A 15,290-nucleotide genomic window follows, 5' to 3' on the forward strand; every position below is an offset into this window, starting at 1 on the left:
AGGAAGACGCAGGCAGAGACAGGCCAAAGTTGCACAAAAAAGAGTCTTGGCAAAGGCTCTGGAGGAGTTTTGAGGCACATCTCTCTAGACTCAGCCAGTTCTGGGGAATGTCTGGGTGGCCGTTTTTCACAGATGTCACGGGGTGCCCCTCAGTTCCCTCTAATGTCTTTCCTGGCCCCAGAGCATCAGTTTGAACCAAGGCCAGATCAGTTGTCCCAGGCTGGCCCACTGGCTGAGTCTCAGAGTTCTGGCTCCACTGTGGTCGGAGATGGTGCAGTGTGGCCCCTCTTGCCAGCCTCAGTGTAGTGACAGCTCGGGTGCAGACCGCATGGCAGTAGCGAAGGAGGCTTTGCTCCGTGGAAACTTGGGCTCCTCCCCTGGGCTCATAAATAACAAAAGAGGCCAACTGATAACAATATTATTGTTACTCTTTTTTTTTTTTTTACCTGAGTGGCACCTTTATTGCACTTGGTGAACCTACATTGACATGTCATTATCACCCAAGGTCCATAGTTTACATTAGTGATTATTGTTACTCTTGTTGCTCATGTTTCATTATTGTTGTTATTACTGTGCACTGATTGTTCTGATCATGAAAAATCTAATGAGGAGTTTCATCTCAGCCAGACACCCTGGGGCCTGGTAGTTCACCCAGGTCAGAAGAAGCCAGAGGGCATTCTGAAAGGGCCATACCTGAAGAGTATGCCCCCCCTCCCCCAGGTGACAGAGCTGGAGCTGGAGCTGGAGCTGGTGGCAGGGTTCTGACTTTACAGAGGATGAGGCACATTGGGATGAGAAGACTGAACGGCCCCTTAGTCAGACTTGAAAGGAGTTTAATTTCAACCTATCTCCCACATGGTAGGTCAGGCAGCACGGGGCCCACCCCCAATGTTCCTTCCTGCCCGAAGCACTGAAGACCGGGATTTGGACTGTGACCCAGTTATTAGAAGGGAAGTGGGTTATAAAGTCAAAAGAGCTCAAGATCGAGGCCAAAATTAATAGGCACAGAAAGTCTGGAAGATAATAAAAGGTAGAGGGACAGTGATATGATGGAGTCTTAGGTTCCTCCTGGGCCTTGGATTCTTGCTTTGAAATCTGTTTGTCCTCCTAGCCCTGGAGCACTTTGGAGCTGGGGTTGAGCACTAATCAGCCACTCAACCCTGGGTTCTAGTGCAGAGTCCTTCACTGCCAGACCATCTGCCCTTGGGCTAATTATTCCCTCTCTGTTCCAGCTTCCACTTTTGTTGACTCAGGAGCCATAGAGGGGAAGTATGAGTGTCTATAGACACCTGGTGAAAGTTTAGAGGAATTAAAGCCACTGCCATCAGGGAACAGAGCCCTGTATACATTGCTCAGGTGTGTTTCATGTGCCCCAAAGCACAGCCTGGGTTTGGAAGCTAAGTTAGTCAATCTGATATTTGTCTGAGGAGTTCATCCTGGGAAGATGGTCCTGTTTTCTAATTCAGGTTTGTCTAGAAATTTATCCTTGTTCCTGGCCCAAACGTTCACATTTGGTTTGATTTTACTATTCCCAAGACTTCTGCAAAACATTTCCTTTCTTGGTCCCACAGATTTTATTCTAGAGACAAAATGCTTGTGGATCTGGGACTAACACAGCATGTGAAACATATCAGAAGTATTATGGTGTTTAGCAAGTCTTTTGAGTTCCTATTATCATCCCCATTTTATAGATGAAAAAAGTGAGGAACAGAGAGGTTAAATGACCTACCCAAGGTCACATAGCTAGTCATGGAGAGGGAGAGGATTTGAACACAAACGGTTTACTCTAAATCTCTACTTTTTTTTTTTTTTTTTGCGGTACACGGGCCTCTCACTGTTGTGGCCTCTCCCGTTGCGGAGCACAGGCTTCGGACGCGCAGGCTCAGCGGCCATGGCTCATGGGCCCAGCTGCTCCGTGGCATGTGGGATCTTCCCGGACCGGGGCACGAACCCGCGTCCCCTGCATCGGCAGGCGGACTCTCAATCACTGCGCCACCAGGGAAGCCCCTAAATCTCTACTTTTAACTTTGAATAAACCACTGACTGATCGACAGTCATGTATGTTTCCTGAGGGATCCCGGAAAAGGTCTTACTCCAATATATGTTTTCTATCAAGGGTGTATAATTGTATAGTGTTTACCATCAAGCTTTGCCCCTTCTCAGTTTCTTATAGTACCTATGAAGGGTTACATCAATCCATGAAAGAGAATTTATTCATTAGATGTCTTCATCGTCTTATTGAATGGAAGTGGTAGAGGGGCTAGAAGGAATTGTTGCACTGTACAACGAAATGTCAATAAATCGCATCCCACCCCCTGCTCTATTTCTGAACAGGGTTGGAAAATTCAACAGGAAGGAAGTGTGGTAGCCAGAATGCCACTTTCTTGCTGATAGACATTCAGTTATAGGCTGTGGCTCTAGGTCTGTTGTTAGGGCTTGCTCATGGTAGACCCCATGGTTAGGCAGAGTTACCCACCTAATGCCAGCCCTGGGCTGGGGCAGGCCTCCCTGCCCAGATGTAGGTCCCTGTTATGGCATGGAGGATCTCTGCAGCTCCCAGTAGAAGAAGGGCAGACCTGAGCCAATCACGCTTACAAAATTTAGCAATCAGTTAAGTCTTTCTACTATTTCGAGGGCAAAGACAAGAAAGGGGTGGAAAGAGGCCAGGCGTGGGGAAAGGCACTCACATCCTGCAGAGTCCTTAGACCTTCGAGTCATGCCCTCTTATCCTACAGATACAACAGAATTCCAGGGAAGGGAAAAGACTCTGATAAGCAAGTGCTGCAAGGTCATCAGGGAGAGGAGCTAGGAAACTAGATATCCTGAACTGGGTACAGACTCCACCTACTTTGCATTACTTAGTTCTCCAGGAAGAATGAGCAGTGGGAATGCCCCAAGACCTGGTGTGCAAGGGCCCTGGTGGGAAGGGGAAAGAGGACAGAAGCAGTGAAACCGGGGTGAGTGTGCCTACGGAATAGGGCATAGAGTGATCCCTCAGCACTTCAGAGCATCAGGTATTGGAGTCAAACTTGCTCTCCCCTGCTGTCCTCCTCACAGCTCCACCTAGTGTCAGTGTGGAAGCTGGAAGGACTGCTTGAGATGCCCCACTCTATTGGTCAGAGTTCTCCAGACAGACAGAACGAGTAGGATGTGTATATATGTAGGAAAAGGTTTATTATAAGAAATTGGTTCATGCAGTTATGGAGGCAGCCAAGTCCAAAATCTGCAGCTTGGAGACCCAGGAGATCCCATGGTACAGATGAAGTCTGAAGGCATTCCACTGGAGAATTCCCTCTTGCTCAGGTTGGTGGCTCTTTTAATTCTATTCAGACCTTTAGCTGATTGGATGACACCCACTCAAAGTGCACTGATTTAAATGCTAATGTCAGGCAAAAACTCCCTGCAAGTTGACGCATAAAATTAACCATCACACCCACGTATTCCCCTCATCGTCCTTGGAGGGCTGATAGTTTTCCCGGATTTAAGTCATTTGAGTACCACTACCATGATTTTTTAGTGCAACATCTGTTTATTTTTTATTCAATATCTCCTTTAAACCAATGTTAATCACTCACTTTAAAAAAGTTAGCCTCATAGCAAAATAATATTCAAGAAAAGGGGTTGTTGTACTCGTAATTTCTTTCTAAAACACCCAAGAGTAAATAAGTCAAGCATTTCAAAAAAGCGTACTTAGCACCTAAAACCATCTTGCATCCTCCTTTTGGGAAACACTGTAATCAGGGCTGCAGTTGAGGAAAGAGCTCGAGGCCCCGCCTGACCACCAGGGGACGCAGTTGTTCGCCTTCCCGGAAGCCCGGGCTTTTATCCCACCTGGGGGTCTCCCCCACACCCCTCGGGGCGCTGTGCTCTCTGCCCTGGAGTGGCTGCCCCGGAGCGCCCAGACCCGGGCCTCCTGAGAGGCCCAGAGCTGAGCCCTGCGGCGCCAATGGGGAGGGGCTGCTGGGGCTTGTCGGGGTGGTCAGGCCTGGACTAAGCGCGGCGTCCTCCGAGATGCGGAGGATCCTCGGAGCAGAGGCCTCCCCGCGTCGGAGGTGGAGCGTGCGGGGTGGGCGGGCAGCCCGGCGGCCTCCTGCGTAGCCTTTCGCCCGCTCGGTGGTGCGCCTGGAAACTGCGAGAGGCCATGCCTCAGGCATCCGCCCTCAGAAGCGCTAGTGCCCGTGGCGTCCCCCGGCCTGGCCTGGCCTCGCCTCGGAGGAAGTAGAGGAAGCAGCTAATGGGAAGAGGGATTGCACTTCCGGAGAGGGGGCAGGGGGCAGGGGGCAGGGGGCAGGGGGCAGGGGGCGGGGCCCACCCTCTCAGCTGAGAAAGGCAGGTGGGAGCATCTGAGGCCTGGAAACAGCTCACATGGCCTTCTGGGGAGCGTCCTCCTTCTTCTCTGAGGTGAGCAGGATGAACCGGGCGGCCCTGGGAGCCAGAGCCCAGGACTGAGGTCGTGCCTGGCTTGGGGGGTGGGCTGGTTGGTCTGGCACACCTGCCAACACAGGCACGCTAGGCCTCCCCAAGCGCCGCGTGCGCACCACGTCTTGGTTTTTCTTATCGATATTTTAATTTATATGGGTTCACTGTTTTACTTAAACGAAAGCATTTATTTTAAAAACAAACTTTCTGGGACTTCCCTGGTGACGCAGTGGTTAAGAATCCACCTGCCAATGCAGGGGACACGGGTTCGAGCCCACGTGGCACATCTGCTGAAGCCCGTGTGCCTAGAGCCCGTGCTCTGCAACAGAAGAAGCCACCGCAATGAGAAGCCCGCGCACCACAACGAAGAGTAGCCCGCTCGCTGCAACTAGAGAAAGCCCATGCTCAGCAACAAAGACCCAACGCAGCCAAAAATAAATTAATAAAAAACTTTCTTCATTTATAAAATGGTAGTAATGGTATGAGCGTCAACGGCTTGATGACGTTTAACAGATTAAACAGAATAGTACATGAAAGTTCTTTAAACAGTGCCTGACACATAAGAGCTTAGTAAGTAGTACTTACTGTTATTATCGTAAGTGGAAAGAAGTTCTGGGAAACACTGGGACATATGGTCCTTCAGAGAAATTTTAACTCTCTCTTCCAGAAACTTTTGGATGCTCCTGATTTGTAGTCTAGCTTTCTTCTTCCTTTTTTTAAAAAAATAAATTTATTTATTTATTTTTGGCTGCACTGGGTCTTTGTTGCTGCACGTGGGCTTTCTCTAGTTGCGGCAAGCAGGGGCTACTCTTGGTTGCAGTGCGTGGGCTTCTCACTGTGGTGGCTTCTCCTGTTGCAGAGCATGGGCTCTAGGCGCGCAGGCTTCAGTAGTTGTGGCACCCGGGCTCAGTAGTTATGTCTCACAGGCTTTAGAGCACAGGCTCAGTAGTTGTAGAGCACGGGCTTAGTTGCCCCGTGGCATCCCAGACCAGGGCTTGAACCCGTGTCCCCTGCATGGGCAGGCGGATTCTTAACCACTGTGCCACCGGGGAAGCCCTTTTCTTTCTTTTTTATCTGTAGCCTGAGTGTGCTCAGTGGCTGAAGGGAGATGTTCCCTGCAACTCCATACTCCACTGGAAATTCCTGTCAGTTTAATTGCTGAGGTAGCTACTAGGTAGAGCTGCCAGCAGATGGCCCCAGAGCACTGTGGGCATGTTTGCCTTTTTGGGTTCCCTCAAGAGGGTATTAAGGAATTTTAGGGATGCTTGAGGGTGTGGGCAGATTTGTTATTGTAGTTTTTTTATTTCACAAGATTTTGGCCTTTAATTGATTTGTTCATATATTCATTCTTCAAATATTTATTGGATGCCTACGCTGTCCCAGATGCTATTCAGAGACTTGATAATATCAGTGAACTAGAACAGACAAGGATCCTTGCTGTCATGGGGCTTACACTCTAGCAGGCAGCAATAAAGACAATAGATAAATTATATAGTGTGTTAGAAGTGTTATGGAAAAGAAAAGTGTAAACCAGAGTGTGTGTGGGTGGGGTGTTGGCATGGGCTGGTTGCAGTATTGAGTAGGGTGGCTAGGATAGGCCTCATTAGGGATGCAGGATTTGATCAGAGATTAAAAAAAAAAAAAATGAAGTTAGCCAAGCAGAGAACTGGGTGAAGAGTGTTTTAGATACCATGAAAAATTTGAAGCAATTACATTTGCCCTCTTATAGATGGGGTAATTGTGGCTCAGAGAAGTGAAGTGACTTGTCTAAGGTCTTACAGGAGGTTGCTGGCAAAGTTGGTGTAGTTCCCCCTCATTTCTAGCCCCATCTTCCTTCACCACGTCACATTACTGCTCTGTGTTTGCCACGGTGATGGAGGTTTCTTGTAAACCTGCAAAAATACATAGCTTGCTTAAGTGATGACTCAGGTTGGCTTGGCTTATTTCCTCAACTGGGTGACACCAGACTCTCTGTGATCTTCCTTTTTTTTTTTTTTTTTTTTTGCGGTACACGGGCCTCTCACTATTGTGGCCTCCTGCTGCGGAGCACAGGCTCCGGACCCACAGGCTCAGCGGCCATGGCCCACGGGCCCAGCCGCTCCGCGGGATGTAGGATCTTCCCGGACCGGGGCACGAACCCGCGTCCCCTGCATCGGCAGGCGGACTCTCAACCACTGCACCACCAGGGAAGCCCTTCCTTTTTTATGTAATCAATAAATATGTATTTGCTAAGTGCTGTGGAGGATAGAATTGAGGCTTGGGCCCTGCACCCGGGGGACTAGTAATCTATCCATGGACATTTTTGGCCTTCATTTCTTCTCTTTCATCTACTTTCTGTACTTTCCCCAAACAAGTCCACTGATGATCTCTACCTACAGCTTAAACTTTGAATTGAGCCAGATTATCAAATTTAGTCACCCAGTCTTGGTGTCTAGGTTCCTGAATTCTCCCCCAGATTCCTTTTGTTGCCAGTTGATATGTGGTGCCCCTGGTTATCCCCCGGTCACAAGTCTGTGCTCCCTCTAGCCTGTGTTGGACCAGGTCTGTGAGACCAGGCTTATGCTTTATCCTCTACTCCTAGGCTTTGATTACATACCCCACCTGGCCTTTTAGTCTCCCCCTAGAACTGTCTCCTTGCCACCTGTATTCACAACTATAGAGATCTCTCCACTTGATTGGAGACTCTGTGTCTTGCTATTTGGAAATTGTGCTTCTTGGACACTGATATGTGGACTTGTGGACTTGGACACTGTTCTTGGTCCCCTCGAGCTGCTTTTCTGAGCCTGAGTCCATTCTCTCAGCCTCTGGCTCTGAGAACTCTGGACGTATACCGAATCCCCTTCCCTTCCTGCCCACACTTGTTGCAAGGAGATGGTGGTTAGGGTCTGTGTTAAAGTCCTTGGTTATGGTGCTTGTGAAACAGCAGTGAAAGACAGCAGGCTTTATTTGGAGGTAATTGTTTGCAAACTAGTAGTGTAGAGGAGAGGGAAGCTTGGTAAGCCTGTAGTGGATAAAAATGAGGAAGCCTGGTCTTGAAGGGTGGGTAGAATTAATAGGTGAAGGGAGAGAACAGGGTGGGTGAACGTGAGGTGTTGCGGGACAGTGAGACATTAGCCTAAATGGAATGGAGAGGATGTGTTTGGAAGTGGTGGTGGGAAGAGGTAGGTAGGTAGGTCGGGGCTGCAGCAGGGCCTGGAGCACCAGGTCAAGAAGTTTGCATTACAGTGTCCTAAAGTATTCTTAGGGAAGTTCCTGGGAAGTTGGCATAAAGCCATAAAGTGGGGCATGTCATTAGGACCTATATATCCACCTCCCAGTCTTTGAGGATCTCAAATTTACTATTTACATTTCTGAACGCCCGTATAAAAGAGGTTCCCTGGGTTATTTTGTCATGGCATCCTGTTTCTTACGTACTGTTTGCTTGTTTTTTCTCAGTCTCCTCTAGCATATCCTGCAAGGAATGCTGCCAGACTCTGGTTCCCTGTTGTGTCCCCAGATTCCCCCACAGTGTCAGATACTCAATGCTCTGAAAATACTTGTTGACTGAATGAATAAACTAAACTAAATATCTGTTTTCTCCAAACCTGCTCTGCCCTCTGAATGCCTGAATCTGTTAGTGCTGACATTGTCTCTCTGGTCTGCAAAGTTGGAAACTTGGAGTCACTCTTGGTGAAGACATGAGCACATGACCTGACTGCTCCTGAACTTGGCATGGGGACAGTACTCCCACTGAGATCTTGTTTTCTACTCCATTATGACAAGATAAAACTACATACCCTGTTGCATTTTAGATGTGAAGCCTGAAAGCCTCAAACGTAAACATTGAAAGGAGTGAAAACTCATTGGGAGGCAGGGCTGCAAATTGTAGATTACATATTTCTCAACGTAACAATCATATTAGCTGTTCTGAATTCCTCCAAAGGGCAGAATCACACAGTGGGTAAGAGTATGGGCTCTGGAATCAGATTGCCTGGGCTGAAATCCTTGTTGGGCCACTTACTAGCAGTATGTCTTTGGGAAAGCTGCTTAACCTCTCCATGGTGTAGTTTTCTTGTGTGTGAAATATGGGTGAAGATAATACTTCCCTCACACAGTTATAGTGATTGAGTTCTCAGAGCAGTGCTACCACGTATTAATGCTCAACAAGGCTTGACTGTAATTACTAGTTCTGGGTATTTAATGGGCCATTGAGACAACCTCTGTTCTCTTGCCATTTGGGGGCTGCTGCTCAGAGACAGGCAGCCTGGCTTCATCACGATGTGGCCAAGGGTGTGGTAGGAAGGGATGTTGGAATTTGTTGAGTGAGGGGTGAGCTCCTGCAGGAGATGACAGTGGCCACAGAGGGAGGCCCCAGGTGCAGACGGGATTATTTCAGGTGGAATGTACACATAATTCCCTGACACAGTGAAGGACGTGTTACTGCCTAGCTCTGTATACGCAAGGCTGCACAGAGACAGAAAGATCTGTGCTTCTGCCCTGAGTTTGCTTTGTAGGAGGATAAGGCAGCCAAGTCTGAAGACTGAGTGTTAGGTCTCATCGCAGCCCTGCTCTACTTCCCCATCCTCTCCTTCCTCAAATGACGCTCCCCAGCTCAGTGAGTATAGCTGGACAAGAATGGTGCTGTTGTCAAGGTGGCCCAGGAGGGTTTGGTGCTTTCACCAAACTGGTGAACCATAAAAAGTTACTTGTCACCACTGGGTCCTAGTTCCCCACCATATCAGGCATTTAATTCTCTTACTACCTCCCTCTACAAACAGAGCAAAGATGGATTTGATAACCAGTTACTTTACACTATAGAGTGGTTTTATTGTGCTGACTTTTGAAATACTTGGAAGTGAAACATTTTATAGGTACAGAAACATCCGCAGCCATCTATGTGTAGTAATAATGAGGTCTTTCCCAGCCCCCTGTGGGCTTCACAAAGTGTGCTCTGAGGGCCCCTCAGCCCAAACTAAAGGACCTGAGGAAGAAGACATCAGCATTCCTCTCTTCTAAATGCAAAAGGCAAGATGCAGGTGTGAGACATTCAAATTTGAAAGAAGATGCTATTGCAAGGAACCTATATATTTTTTTCTACTCTACCTCTATGCAGAATAGAAAAAAGACTGCCTAAACGGGGATGGAGGGGAGTTGGAGAAAAATAAAGAGGAGGATGCAGCATGTGGGTCTGTGCTCTTCCTCTGCCCCAGAGTGAGTGTGATGAATTTTTTTCAAAAAGGCATCAGTGTATTTTGTGAATAAGGTCTTGATCAAGGTAAACAGTTCTTTTTTTTTTTTTTTTTTTTTTTGCGGTACGCGGGCCTCTCACTGTTGTGGCCTTTCCCGTTGCGGAGCAGAGGCTCCGGACGCACAGGCTCAGCGGCCATGGCGCACGGGCCCAGCCGCTCCGCGACATGTGGGATCTTCCCGGACCGGGGCACAAACCCCTGTCGCCTGCATCGGCAGGCGGACTCTCAACCACTGTGCCACCAGGGAAGCCCAAACAGTTCTTTTTTAGCACGTTGTACTCTGCCCAGAAATAAAGGAGTCTCTTTGAATGAACATTTCCAGTGACAGTGAACAGTTCCCTCTCTCTAAGTGTGGGCATCCTAGAGCTGAGGGGACACGGGCCTCCATTAGTGTCTCCAAGGTGAGGCCCTTCAGTGCTGGGGAGGACAAACATGGTTTGGTATGCCTTGGCATGCATGAGGGGACTGACTTTCTCCTAGCCCAAAAGTGGCATCAGGGGTCATCTGCAAATTCCATCCAATTATTCCTGTTCCCTTCCTGGATACTTGCCTGTCTTCCTCTTCACCATTCTGACCTAGTCACTCTTCTATTCTATCTTGAAAAGATTTAATTCTTAGGATATGGTTTTACCTTGTCTGTATGGGTCCATTTGGACTCTCAACCTCACATTCCTTCATATGTGGGCCCCTCTCTCCATTCATCCCTTGACACTTTCCCAGAGCTGTTTCCAGAGCCAGAACCACTTCCTGAGCCAGAGTCATCTCTTCATTGACAGTATTCTGAAATATCTCTGTCTGCTCCCTCAGGTCATTTCGCTCATTCAGTGCCAACTTGATTTCCCAGGACTGAGTAGTTTACTGCCCGTTTGGCCTTTGCTTTGTGATAATCTCCTTCAGCATTCTGTGCTCCTTGATGCAGTTGGCAGCTTGATTTCCCAGTATAAGGTGTCCCTAGGTCTTTTTTGTTGGTAACATCAACCACTCCTCTCTGACTGAACCCATAGTTTTGGATCAATGAATTAGAAAGGTAGAGTTGGTAGAATTTTTGAGGTAACTACCTCCTCACCTGAACTGAAACCAGACTTTTCCTGAGTGACATGACTTTCCAGCAGTTCCAGTGCAGGGTGCTCATTCTCTCTCATTGTGTTGTGGCTGGAGATGGGCTGAGCTTGCCTTTGCTCACCACCCTGGCTTCTTTCAACGACTACTCCCCCATTGATGCATACGTACTCCACCCTCTTTCCAACCTCATTTTTCCCTTGACTAATCTTGCCCTATAACCGTATTCAATAAGGACTTTGGCTCCTTTCCATTGCACATCAGCCACCCATTCAAATGGCCACACCCTGAACCTTGCATTCACCCATAACTACTCCACCTCTTGGGAAGCCAGGACTCCCAAAGTTTCGCTTATTGATCACACAGCATAGCCTTCTTACTCTTCTATTCCTTAGGTTCCTACTAAGCCCATTCTTAAAAACTAATCTTTATTTTTATTTTGAGTAATTGCATGCCTGTCACCCAGAATTGATAGTGACAAATATTTTGTCACGTTTGCTTCAAGGCTTATTAAAAGGAATAAAACATTACAGGTACATTTAAGTCTCCTATGCTCTTCCCCAAGTTATGATCTCCTCCCCTTCTCAGAAGCAATCACCAACACAAAGTTGGTGAATCTGTGTATGTGTGTGTGTGTGTTTATAAAATGTAATCTTTCTGGGTTTTAAAATTTACATAGTATACTGTATATAATTTACAGCTTGATTCACTCAATGTTATATTTAAATAATCAATATATATATAACAAGTAGTTCATTCCTTTTTAAGTGTTCCATAGCATTCCAGTATAAGTATATTGTGCAGTTTATTTATCCAGTTCCACATTCATCGCTACAAGCAGTGCCGCATCAAACAGCCTCATAAATATCTTCCCACGCAAAATAGTGTGGTGCTGTGGCAGGTAGGTAGGACCACAGCTAGACTGTGGCACCTTTGTGTGAGTTAGAAAGGCTTCCTCTTTGCATGGGCCTAGTCCTCTGGACACATAGCTTGGCAAATGGAGGGTCCCTGGGGAAAAGGAAAAAGTACTCACATGGCTGTAGCGTTGTGCTAAGGATATGTGGGTTGTTACGTGGACATGCATTGGATTTGTTGGACTTGCTCCCTGTGTGGGCGTCTCTGGACAGTGGACAGATTTCATAGCCATGGTTGGTGCCTTATGTTAAGAAGAAAAACTTTAGAGTCACACCACTGGGGTTCAAATGCTAGCTATGGTGACCATAGCCAATTGTGCAATTGCTGTGCCTCACTGTCCTCATCAGTGAAATGGGAATATGGAATTATCGCTCTCATGGGGTAATTGAGAGGGTTGCATATAATATAGTAACATATAATAAGTTTGACTTATACTAAGTTTTATATGAATGTTAGATATTATTATTGTCATATATGTACACCTTCTTTTAAGATACAAGACTAGGAGTGGAACTGCTGGTTGGTTGGGTGTGCATTTTAAATAAACTTATTCTTTATTCTGTCTCTATTTGTTCAGCCTGCCAGTCTCCGTCTTGCCTTCTTTCATATCTGTCCTGGATTCCATAATCACACTTTTGAAAGTGTAGGCCTCAGTTATGTTATAATGCATCGTGAGTTTGTCAGCAGTGGGTAAGCGTCTCAAAGAGGCACAAATCTGGTCACCCAGATTGCTCCCAAAGTGGGCAGAAGAAAAGGACTGGATTAAGGGTGCAATGAGATCAGCTCCTCCTGCTAGGCTCAGTGACTCCTCATCTAGACAGGGCCTCCACCTCCACTGAGAGATGTCACAGATAATGATCATGATGGGCTGAGCTTGTTTTCTTCCTCTCCCTTCCTTCTCCTCCCTGTGTCCTCCCCCTCACGCCCTCCAAATACATATGCCTTCAACCAGCAATCTGATATACAATCTACAGCTACTTATTGCCTGTTACTTGCTTTCCTCCCTCTGGTAATTCTCCTACATTTTTCTTCTCTCATTTTCTTTAGTTCTGTTGCCAAGAAAGGTCCCTATATCCTTAATTCTTCCTTGAAAGACTCCCTGCAACCCCGTATTCTATCAGACATCTGGTTTTCTATGATGCTGTTTCCCTTTACTCTGTGGAGTGGAGCCTCTGCTCCTGAAGTTAGTGTGGGCTAGTGGATTGAGAACGAGTTTTGTGGTTGGTCCCTTCTGCCCTACATCATGACTGATCTGTGTGTCCTTGGACTCATGGTTAACTTCTAAGAACCCCAGTTTGCACACTGAAAAACTTAAGGATCTCTGCTCCAAAGAGTTGTGAGGTTAAAAAGGGATACGTGGCCTGGCATTGATACATAGGTCCTAGTATATTCCATATCGTTATTTACCTTTACCTGAAAAGCTGCTGCTGCTAGGAAGGCCCATCTTTACTACATTGGGGGAAATTTGACTGTAAGATTATCCCTCCCTTCACACACACAGTTGGGGCCCAGGAGAGATACTGTAAGATGTCTCTTTCTCCCATACTTGTAACCCTCACTAGGGGTCGTTCAGTGCCTTGGACCCTTCACTTATCCTCACACCTACCCTGCCAATTTCATATCTGCCATTTTCTTTGCTTATTCTGCCAGGCTGTTGGGTGTTGGCGATATCACGTACTGTGGTGCATTCGCTTCTCTCTACACCTTTGTGATTTTTCCACCTTATCTAATCTCTGAATCCTACCTGACAGTGTTTCCTCATTCCTAGTTTATGCCCTTCCCAGACCCCTCAACAGGTGCTTCACTCCTTTCCCACTCCTTTCAAGCCTCCCTCCCTCCCTATATGCCTTTTAGCAGATCACTTCACTTCCTTCTTTGTTAAGATGGTGGAGTGTCTAAAAAAGCATTAGGAGTCCAGTCTTGAGAAGAATGTTTCTTTGAATAAATGACAGAGACATTTAAAGGAAAAAAAAAATCATGCGGTTACCAAGGTTACAGTTGGTCCTTTCTTGTGGGTAAAAATCAGTGATTTCCCCATGTGATTGATTATCATACTTGCAGATGTCAGTATGACGAAAGTCAGGGAGAAACATTTTTCATGAGGGAGTCAGCAGTTTACAGGAAAGAGCTCAAGTCTTCATTGACTTGGGGACACTAATTTTAGGTAGAATCTTCTTCCATATTTTCAGGTTATCTCAGGGCATAAAGATTTTTTTCCCTCTGCAACAGTTGGACCTGTTGTACTTAGTCATAATAGTGATGGGCAAGGGGTCAATTTTGCTTTCTCCATAGGGGCAACAGATGTGAATTCTCCTAACTTCCATTCTTCTCAAAGGAATCCAACAGATCATTTAAATGCAGGTTGCTGGATCCCATCTCCTAGAAATTCTGACTCAGTGGGTCTGGGGGGGAGTCCAAGAATTAGCTTTCTGAATAAGTACCTCAGGTGATAATTCTCACCCTAGGCACCTCTTTTAGTAACACTGAGATAATAATATCTTCACTCATTTTTACCTCCTTTTACCCTCAAGCATATAAGGAATCCTATTCCTTTCTAGGGCTGATTTTGCTATATGTGCTCTTGCTTCCATTTCTGTCATTTCTTCCAGATCCTTGAGCCAGCAATGAACCCCCTTTTTGGTATCAAGCATCTCTTTCTTTTCAGTCTCCTTCTCCTTAGCTTACAAATATTATTCACTCATTTAGTAAACTTTATTGGGTGCCTCCTAGGTTTTCAACCCATACTTTAATTTCGTTCTTCCGTGTAGACTCAGGTGTACACTGATATCAGTGTCTCAGAGATGATTAGACTTAGGAAAGCTGTTTCTTTGTAACTAAACTAACCAGGGTGTGAAGCATGAAAACTAGAATGCCAGCTTATTAATTTCCAATCAGAAATGTGCTGTCAGAAATACTAGGTGTCTTTATTAATCTGGCTAGTGAATGCTTTGGCCTTTTGGGAAAATTATAGGAAGCCAACATTTCAGAAGGTTCTCTGGTAAGTTTCAGGTCTGAACCAGATGGTTGTGTGATTCAGTTGATGAATCTCATCAGGCATTGAGCTGCTGATACGTTTATTTCAACTCCCGGGACACGCTGGACCATGTATGTCAGTGGAATAGCTTGTCAGAACACTTTCTCCCTTGAGCGGTCCTTGATGGCATGCTCACATTGATCTTTGTGTCCTCCTTTTGTGAAATAATTATGGTTTACAAATAAGTGTAGGGAATAATATAATAAACATCAACTGGCTTAAGAAAACTTTTGGCCTCATTTATTCTTTCAGTCCCATTTTCTCCCCTCTCTCCAGAGGTAACCGCTATCCTGAATCTGGTGTTTAACATTTCCATAAAGATTTTTATATTTACCAAGTATGTGTTAACTACAAATAATATATGGTATTATGATGTATATTGTAACACTTTATAAAGGATAACACACAACGTATACATGCTTTACAATTTTTTCACTTTATATTTTGGGGACTTCTCCCTATTGAGATACATCGACAGTCCCTGACTTACAGTGGTTTGGCTTACACTTTTTCAACTTTGTGATGGTTTGAAAATGATAAGCATTCAGTGGAAACTGTACTTTGAATTTCGAATTTCGATCTTTTCCTAGGCTAGTGACATGTGGTACAGTTCTTTCTCTTGATGCTGGCCAGTG

At 46.1% G+C, this 15,290-nt stretch overlaps 1 long non-coding RNA gene across 1 annotated transcript in view; it reads left to right on the plus strand.

Moving 5' to 3' along the window:
- The first annotated feature begins 3,531 nt into the window (after positions 1 to 3,531).
- LOC307192941 overlaps positions 3,532 to 15,290 on the plus strand; it is a 46,707-nt gene continuing 34,948 nt past the window's right edge. The window contains exon 1 of the long non-coding RNA XR_013830199.1: positions 3,532 to 4,401. This is a non-coding gene — a long non-coding RNA (uncharacterized lncRNA). The remainder of the gene's footprint in view (positions 4,402 to 15,290) is intronic.

The sequence above is a fragment of the Stenella coeruleoalba genome (assembly GCF_951394435.1).
Source record: "Stenella coeruleoalba genome assembly, chromosome: 1".
Taxonomy (NCBI): domain Eukaryota; kingdom Metazoa; phylum Chordata; class Mammalia; order Artiodactyla; family Delphinidae; genus Stenella; species Stenella coeruleoalba.